Genomic DNA, 8,939 nt, shown 5'->3' on the forward strand with positions numbered 1-8,939 from the left:
CTTCAGGAGGCACCATATTCGAATCTCAGCTGGAACATCAGCTATCCTACTAAGTTTTTTTATGGCTATCCTCAGTTTCTTCAGGAAAATTCCAGGATAGTGCTTTAAATTAGGCCACGAACGCTTCATCCCACTCCCTTTCAAACATATTGTTCAATATTATCCAGTCATTCGAACTCATATAATCTGAAAAAAATACAAAACTCTGTGGCTTTAGTCGACAAGTGAACTATACCGACCCAGCGACCGCCGCTTGTCGGCGAAGTTAGTTTCAACTTTAGCGGGTAGAGGCTGTCGAGTGGTCAGGGCAACGAATCCCCATGGCCGTTAATCTCGGTTTCCTAGACCGGAGCCGCTACTTTTCCATCCAAATAGCTCCTTAATTATCATCACGAGGCTGACTGTACCCCGTTCCAGACACTACTCAGAAAATCTGGTAGCGCCGGGATTCTAACCCAGGACCTATGGATCTGTAGCCAGGAACTACTAGACCACAGAGGCGGTCATCAAATAAATACATAAATCTAAAAAGATAAAAATTTATAGCATAGTTCATCGAATTACCATGAATAAAACTGCTGCTTACTCTTACGTGAGTCTCTGAAGTGAATTTCTAAACTTTAATAACAGGCATAATTAGGTACATATACGAATAGGAATAATTCCAAAAATCCAAGCGAAAATACAAAAACGCCTCTCAAAATACCACCCAGCATATTCACGACTTACATGTATATGTTTTAAAGGTAAAATTGTCCCTGTGCTCAACGAATTAAGAACTATGTTATGAAGGTGTATTGGGGAGTGGATGTATAGATCCACATTTTCTTGACCTCGGCACTAGCTGGAAATGAGTGGTCAGCTTCACGCCCTTGCCTCTTTACTTCCGGGGAAAGAACCCTCTATACCAAGTGGATAGAAGGTTGAGTGGACCCCAGAGCCGGTCTGGACGATTTGGAGTAGAGAAAATTCTTGACCCTACCGCGAATCGAAATCCGAGCTCTCAGTCGTCCAGTCCGTATCCAGTATGTATTTGTTTTACGTATTTTTGTAACTTTACAAGCTGTAGATCCACATTTTACAATTCCAATTAGGAACTATTTTAGGAAACGTCAACTGTATTGACCAAAAATGGATCCATTAAAAACTACATACTCGTATTTAGCAAAAGTGTAATACATTTATGATTTTACATGTATACGCCTGAAGATGGCCAGCAAGATCCAAAACATATAGCGTTTCTAATTTGATATGATAAACAGACGGCCCCATTGGCACATGCAATGGAATCACTTATTATGTAACGGCCGAAATATCACGTGTTATGTGACGGGACAGAAACCTTGACTTCATGTTTGGCATTGCCCATTGAACTGTACGTAGTAAACATATATGACGTTTCAGCAACTGGTTGTACTCCCGTCTTCAGGTTATTTGTTGTCTTTATACTGTTTTTTTTTATTTCTAGTGGGGTGAGACTAAATCTTTTGTACTGAGGCCACTTCTGACCTATTGTACCAGCCCCAGATGATAAGTGAGGGTGATTGTGGAGCAATTGGTGGAATGAAGATAGGCAGGGGAAACCGAAGTACTCGGAGAAAACCTGCCCCAGCGCCACTTTGTCCACCACAAATCCCACTTGACCAGACCCGGGATCGAAACCGGGCCGCCGCGATGGGACCTTGTATTCAGAAGGTAGAAGCTTTTATCCCAACAGTAGCCAGCAAGTTCTAAATCAAATGTAATACTAAATTTTAATTCGTGGTCATCAATTTATATTTACAAAATTTTGAACACTAACTAAACTATTATTTGGATTTTATATGTCATAATCCTTTGTCTTGTACATACAATATTGTGACGCGTATCCCCGTTGCTAGGTAACGACTTGGTAAACACATTCTCTCGAAGCGTACGGATGCAAAAGAAGGACCTTCATTGTTAGGAAGGGGACCACTAAACATGCCTCCTTAATAATAAAGGATGTGATTTCTGTATGGTCCGTGCCGAGGGATTATAAAAGGACACAGTCTGAAGAGGGGACGTAGTATAAGAGGTTTAAACTTGACAGTGGTCAAGAATACGACCGTTCAAGTGACTAGACTACCGTTGTAGCGGAAGCTACTATAAATAGAGTAAAATCTGCTGTACTGAGCCTGGACTGACAGAGGCCCTGTATATATTGTATTTACATTTTAACATATTTAACATGTACAAATAAACATCTTTTACATTATGACAAATGATTTACTACTGCAGACAATGACTCTGACAAAAGACAGACCCGTCCTCTCGTAAGAGAGGGCACTCCACAATAACAAGACTGTAACTGTCAAACAGTAATAAATATCTGGTCATGAGCCCCAAATGTGGCTTGACACCAAGACTGACTGACTGACTGACTGACTGACTGACTGACTGACCGTCAGTCGTAATGTAACTTTGGCTTTGACTTTGAGAGGGGACGTAGTAAACTGAATGGGCGGAATATCCCCTTCGTCAGTTACGTAAAATATCTGGGTGTAATCTTCGATAAGAGCCGGTCACGGTAGCCGAGCGGTCTAAGGCATGTACTGTTTTCGCTCGCTTGGAAACCGGGATCGTGGGTTCGAATCCCACTCAGGGCATGAATGTTTAGTTTGTGTGTGTGTGTTTTTCTGTGTTTGTGTACAGGTAGAGGCCTTGCGACGAGCTGATCACCCGCCCAAGGAGTCCTATCGAATGTGTTAGATCTAGAAAAAGCGAAGTGAACGGAGAAGTTCATGGAGGTAGGCCTAGGTCCACTGGGGCTGTAGTGCCAAGGAAAAAAATCTTCGATAAGAGGCTAACATGGAGACTGCACATAGAAATGATTGAAGTCAAGGCCTTCAGAACATTTATTATAATGTTCTCCTTATTCAGAAACGAAAGTTTAGTAACAGAATTTAATTAAGCCTCCATAAGGCTCTGGGAATTAGCGGCAGGCACCCACCTATTAAAATTTCGGCACCTATAAAACAGATATCTCCGTACCACCGGAAATTTTTCAAATTGCACCTAATCCACGATTTGCACGCTGCTTACAACCTTCCGCATGTGTACGATTATATAACAAAATTGTGCAGGCAACAAGCAGAAGTCATACAAAATCATGAGAATGTACATGTTCATGGAATAGAACAAGGCGAAACCAGACATAGAAAATATAAAACCTTAAACTTGACGGTGGTCAGGCTTACGACCGTTGAAGTGCCTAAGCTGCTGTTGTAGCATACGATACGTAAGATAGACATGATCTGCTTTACGAAACCTGTACTGACAGAGGACTTGTATATAATGCAAAAGAAATAATTTTCTTTAACATCCTATAAGTGCGATACGTACGCTTGACGAAAGGCCAAGCGTATTCATAAGAGGCAAACCTATCTTCTCGTTAGAAAGGATATTGCATAAGGAGTATTACAGCAAGAGTTCAGTTGGAGGAAAAAAATCTCTGGTCGTGGGTCTCAAGAGGCTTGGCGCCAAGACGAAGTGATAGGTTTTAAACCGCTAGTGGTAAAGTAACTTTGAGTTTGACTTTGTCGGGACGAAGTAGAAGAGAACTGTAGTAGGCGAGAAGTCAAGAGACGCGTTTCGAGACGCCAGTCTGCCGGGATATGAGCTTCGGAGCAGAGGAATTGAACTGAGTCGAGTTTTAGAAATTGACAGTTACAGAATAATGGCAGAAATTAATTAGGTTGTGAAACGAAGACTTCATATGTGATTTGAAGCGACAGTGCCGTTGCCAGGAGACGACTAATGAAGACAGACTCCTAGTGCGTGTCGAACAGTGAATTGTAAAGTGTGTAGAAGAGCGATAGTGCTGTAATTACCTGTAGTCCCGAGTAATGAACATATTTTCCTTTTGCTCTCACTTTGGAACATAGGGCTGATTTCTCAGTTTCTTGATCATTTTAAAGACGGTAGGATTCCTTGGACGGGTGATCAGCTCGTCACAAGGCCTCTACTTAGACACAGGACAACACAAATACAGAAAAACGCAAACACACACACACCAAAAAGCCATGCCCTGAGTGGGATTCGAACCAACGATCCTGGCTTCCGAGCGAGCGAAAACAGTACATGCCTTAGACCGCTCAGCTACCGTGACCGGCTGTGAACAGATAAGGTGCATTAAATCCAATCATCCAGTCCAAAACCTGTCTATAAGTCACCCCTACTAGTGACAATATGATGTAAGGTAAAGTTGTCCCTGTGCTTAACTAATTAAGCACTACGCCATTTAGGCGTTCGGAGGAGTGGATGTATGGATTTATTTTTTCTTGGCGTCGGCACTAGTTGGAGGTGAGTGGTCAGCTTCACACCCCGGCCGCTTTACTCCAGGAGAAAGATTTTCCGGTACCCAACGTATAGGAGACTGGGTGGGCCCTAGAGTCGGTCTGGACAACGTGGAGAAGAGACAATTCTTGACCCTGACAGGACTCGAACTTCGATCCCTTCATTCGTCCAGTTTGTAGCCAGTCGCTATAACGACTGAGTTATCCGGCTCCTAACAATACAATGTTTTGTAGAAATTTCGGTAGTCATGACTCCGGAATATCTGCGATTCTAACACATTTTACACCTTCCTTTCGAGTAAGAGGCAACAAAATGACACACTCGGAAAGTTAGATCGGTACTTGACGTGATACTTGAATTAAGTGGCTTGCAAACCAGGAACTTGTTAGAGCAATTATGACGTCATTTTGCTGAAATTTTCCAATTAGTGGAGAACGCTACGTAATCTTCTGTGACGTAGTCTTGTTTGAATCTGTAACTTTGCTCCTCAGCTGATAGGTAGTACTAACTTCTCACAACTGAAATTACTCGGAGTCGTATTTTGGCCTTGTATAAAATGTGTGATGAGCGCTCGTAGTTTTATATTCACATTTTAAATTATAAAATATAACTTTTTCAAATATAATCCGTAGATTACAAGCATAACACTTTAATGAGATATGTTAATGACCTAACCATTGAACCTGCCAATATTGCGCTTTACGTTGCTGATCTGTGTTATGTGTATCTACTTGGCATTAAGCTAGAGTGTTCTCTGACGTTAGGACGAATAAATCGAACTCATTTCACTGGATGCCTCTAAACAGTAAACACCTCTGAATTCTCTTATACACCGGTTCTTGCTGTCGAATTACATCGTCTTACCTATATATATAAACTCCGTGGTTTTAGTCCGTAAGGTTGTGTGGAGGCGGGGTCGAATACCTCCACCGTGACCCTGCGAGTCGTAAGAGACGACGAAAAGGGAAGTATCAAATCTGAGACAGTAAAATATGGTCTCGAGTCCCAAGGGACTCAAACACGAGAAAGACTGCACCGGCAAGGGCCAGCAGCATATACAAAAGGCAGACCCGTCCTCTCGTCAGAGAGGGCGCCCCACAAAGACAAGACCGTAAATGCGAAACATTAACAAATATCTGCTCATGAGCCCCAGCCGGGGCTCGATACCAAGACTTACTGACTGTTTTACCGTCAGTCACAATGTGACTTGGACTTAGACCGTAGGCAAACTATACCGACTGAGTGACCACCGCTTGTCGGCGAAGTTAGTTTCAACTTTAGCGGATAGAGGGTGTCGCGTGTTGAGCGAAACGAATCGCCACGGCCGTTAATTTCGGTTTTCTAGATCGGAGTAGCTCTTTCCTTTAAATAGCTCTTCAATTATCCTCACGAGTTTGAGTGAACCCCGTTCTAGACACACTACTTCTCAGAAAATTTGGTATCACCGAGGATCGAACCCGGACCTCTTCATATGTAGCTAGGAAATCTGACCACTAGACCACAGGGTGTTATACATATATAATAATATACACACATATGTGGGTGAAGAACTGAACCTTGAAGTAATACGTCACCTGCCAGAACCACAAATTAACATCGCAAAGTTCAAACTTTTCGGCACAAAAAAAATCAAGTAGCATTTGAAAGAGTAACACACAACACAGGAAGATACAACGTAATCTAACTTCAACCTGCGACATGGGCCATAATTATTATACAGCTATAAAAAGGTGAAGCTATCCTTGTAACAGACCGTGGAGGCACATAGGGTTGTGAAACGTTGAGGGTCCAACATTATTTAGACAATCGGCTCACAGATGGCGGTAAGGTTGTCAGCCTTACGTGCAGGCCAACCCCTAGTCCCTAGGAAGATTCCTGGTATTTATTTCTGTTAGAGGCTTAGTCGCCCCAGGACCATAGTGCAGCTGGAAGGATTAGGTAAATTGAAAAAGAAATTACCTCATCAGGACTCGAACCCACGACCTTCCGGCTTGTAGCATAGTGCCCCATATATGTGTGAAACTTGTTCATGTCAGAACGTAGAAATCGGAAGATTAGGATTTAGGATTTTTTTACTTGTGTGGATTCTAGTCCAAGCCAATTTATTTCACAATTATTTATTCTATAAGAAAGGCACTGGGACCGTGATGACAATGATTATATCCTAACAGCAACTACGATAATGAAATGCGTTGTGAAGTTCAGAATGTGATGCTAAGAGCGTGCAGTGAGCAAGCACATTCTTCTGAAGGGATTATAAATGTCATGCTTACATTCACGTCCTTAAAATTAATATGACAGAGGGAATTGTTATATGCTGTAACCCTGGAAGTGCCTTGTCTTAGACAAACTGAATAATTAAAACTACGATGAATTCTTACTTTACAATTAGTACGCGGGTTCAAACCCGGCGGAGGTCGTGGAATCTTTAAGGGCGGAAAAATTCAGGGAACAAGTCCTCCGGGAGGGACTTTAAGCCGTGGGTCCCGTGTCGTAGATTTACGGCACGTAAAAGATCCTCACGTCTCTAGGAGACCTCTAAGCAAAATTAGGCAACAATTTCCCGCCCAAGTAGTTTCCAAAGCCTCTGGTAGATGGGGGAAATATCAGGTACCGACGGCCGACCTCGTTGGTTGAATGGGGCTGAGAGCACGCACCAGTACCTGTAGGGTATGGCGACAGTAGGTATTAAAGGGGGACGCACAATGGACCAATAACTGGTGTAAGTGCATGGGGAAACCCACCCCTTCTAATAATAATAAAAATAATAATAAATACTTTACAATTAACATTGGAGATCAGACAGGCATTCCTCTTCTCACCATTCGTGCTACATGCTCTGTCTTATCTTCCTTGACTCGATCATTCCAGTTATATTTGGTGAAGAGTACAAGTTATGAAGCTCCTCATTATGCAGCTTCCTCCATCCTCTTATAACTTCATTCCTCGTCGGCCCAAATGCTCTCCTCAACGCCCTGTTCTCAAACACCTTCGATCTGTGCTCTTCCCTTAATATGGAAGACCAAGTTTCGCACCCACACAAAATCACAGGCAAAATTGTAGTTCTTATGTTTTAATTTTTACGTTTTTACACAGCAGACGGGAAGACAAGGTTGTGAACTGAATGGTAGCAAGCATTACCCGAATTGAGTCTGCTCAAAATTTCTTCGTGAATCAAATTTTAATTATTTTACTGTCGTTCCCAAATACCAAATATTTTAACTCCACCACATTTTCAAAGAATCTGTTAAACAACTTTATGCTATGATTTTGCCCTATATTCTGCTGACGCGACATCAGCCTATACTTAGCTTTCTTTACGTTTGCTTCTAGACCAGCCCTCCTTACTGGCCTCAATTAGAGCTTCCGTGTTTTTCTTCATGGCAAATGTGCTCTCTTCCAATAGATCTACATAATCACATAGACCAGAACGTGTCCCATTTAATTTCAGTCTTGACAGCTCTTCCCCTCTTATACCTACTCAGTAATACTACTTAGGGAACACGGTAGCGTAGTTGGTTGATGCACTATGCTACAAACCGGAAGGCTACGGGTTCGATTCCCTATGAGGTCATTTGATTTTTCAATTAACCTAATCCTTCCAGCCGCACTATGTCCCTGGGGTCGAATCAACCTCTAACAGGAATGAGTACCTGGAATCTTCCTGGTTAAAGGGCGGCCGGCGCGTAGGGCTGACAACCTAATCGCCAATTGTGAACCGAATGTCTAGAAAATGTGAGTCTCGAAGCCGTACAAACCCATGAGCCTCCACGGCCTGTTAAAGGGGTACATTTATTTGGATCGGTAGCTGCCTTTGTCGGTCTGGTTCTGATTTTATGTTCTTAATGCTCCCCTGGTAGACCGGGTTGTCCAAGCTGTGAGCATTAACAAAGAAAAAAGACACCTACATAAATTTCATTAATTTAATTTAATAACAAATAAGACCAAAAAATTCATAAAACCCAATGAAGACCATAACTACAACATAATAATAATCCGTCTATCACTCTTAAACATTTGCAAACAATATGAACATTGAAGAAAGCAGTCTTTTGGGATTTGGCACCGTGTATAAGCGGTGCCAAATCCCAAAAGACTCCTTTCTTCATAGTCACCGCCGTGAAAGCCTCAAATCTTATAATATGAACGTTAAGAAATTCTGAGCATATTTTCTTCTTTGCAACATTAGCAAAGAATAAACATGTAAACAAGAACCTGGTCATGTTTCTGTTTTTACAGCATTTGCAAAACCGTAACCCCTACTAGCATGGTCGGTCCAGACAGAAACCTGAGCAAAAGCACGTAACTAACCACTCCGAAAATTACCCTCATTATCACATCTAACAGAATAACTAGAGGAGCAATGAAAGCTTACAACACATACAAAATAAACCCCAGCAAATAACCTCATTATATTATCAAACTCAATCGCACAAAATAGGGCAATAAAAATCGAACCACACAATAAAATAAAACTCCAACAAACCCCTGTTGCAACGCTCCTGAAACACCAGTTGTTATCAAACACTATAGCACAAAATTGGACAATAAAATTTCAACCACATAATAAAATAAAACCCCTGTTGCAACGCTCCCGAAACGCCCGTTGCAACGAGGGTGAT

General features: G+C 42.0%; 1 protein-coding gene across 1 annotated transcript in view; it reads right to left on the reverse strand.

Moving 5' to 3' along the window:
* Positions 1-8,939, reverse strand: part of LOC111873403 (protein expanded) — a 243,917-nt gene extending 234,978 nt beyond the window's left edge. The window contains exon 1 of the mRNA XM_033755073.1: positions 8,804-8,939. The gene's annotated coding sequence lies outside the window, so the exon portion shown is untranslated. The remainder of the gene's footprint in view (positions 1-8,803) is intronic.

Source organism: Cryptotermes secundus, unplaced genomic scaffold, assembly GCF_002891405.2.
Source record: "Cryptotermes secundus unplaced genomic scaffold, Csec_1.0 scaffold22, whole genome shotgun sequence".
Taxonomy (NCBI): Eukaryota; Metazoa; Arthropoda; class Insecta; order Blattodea; family Kalotermitidae; genus Cryptotermes; species Cryptotermes secundus.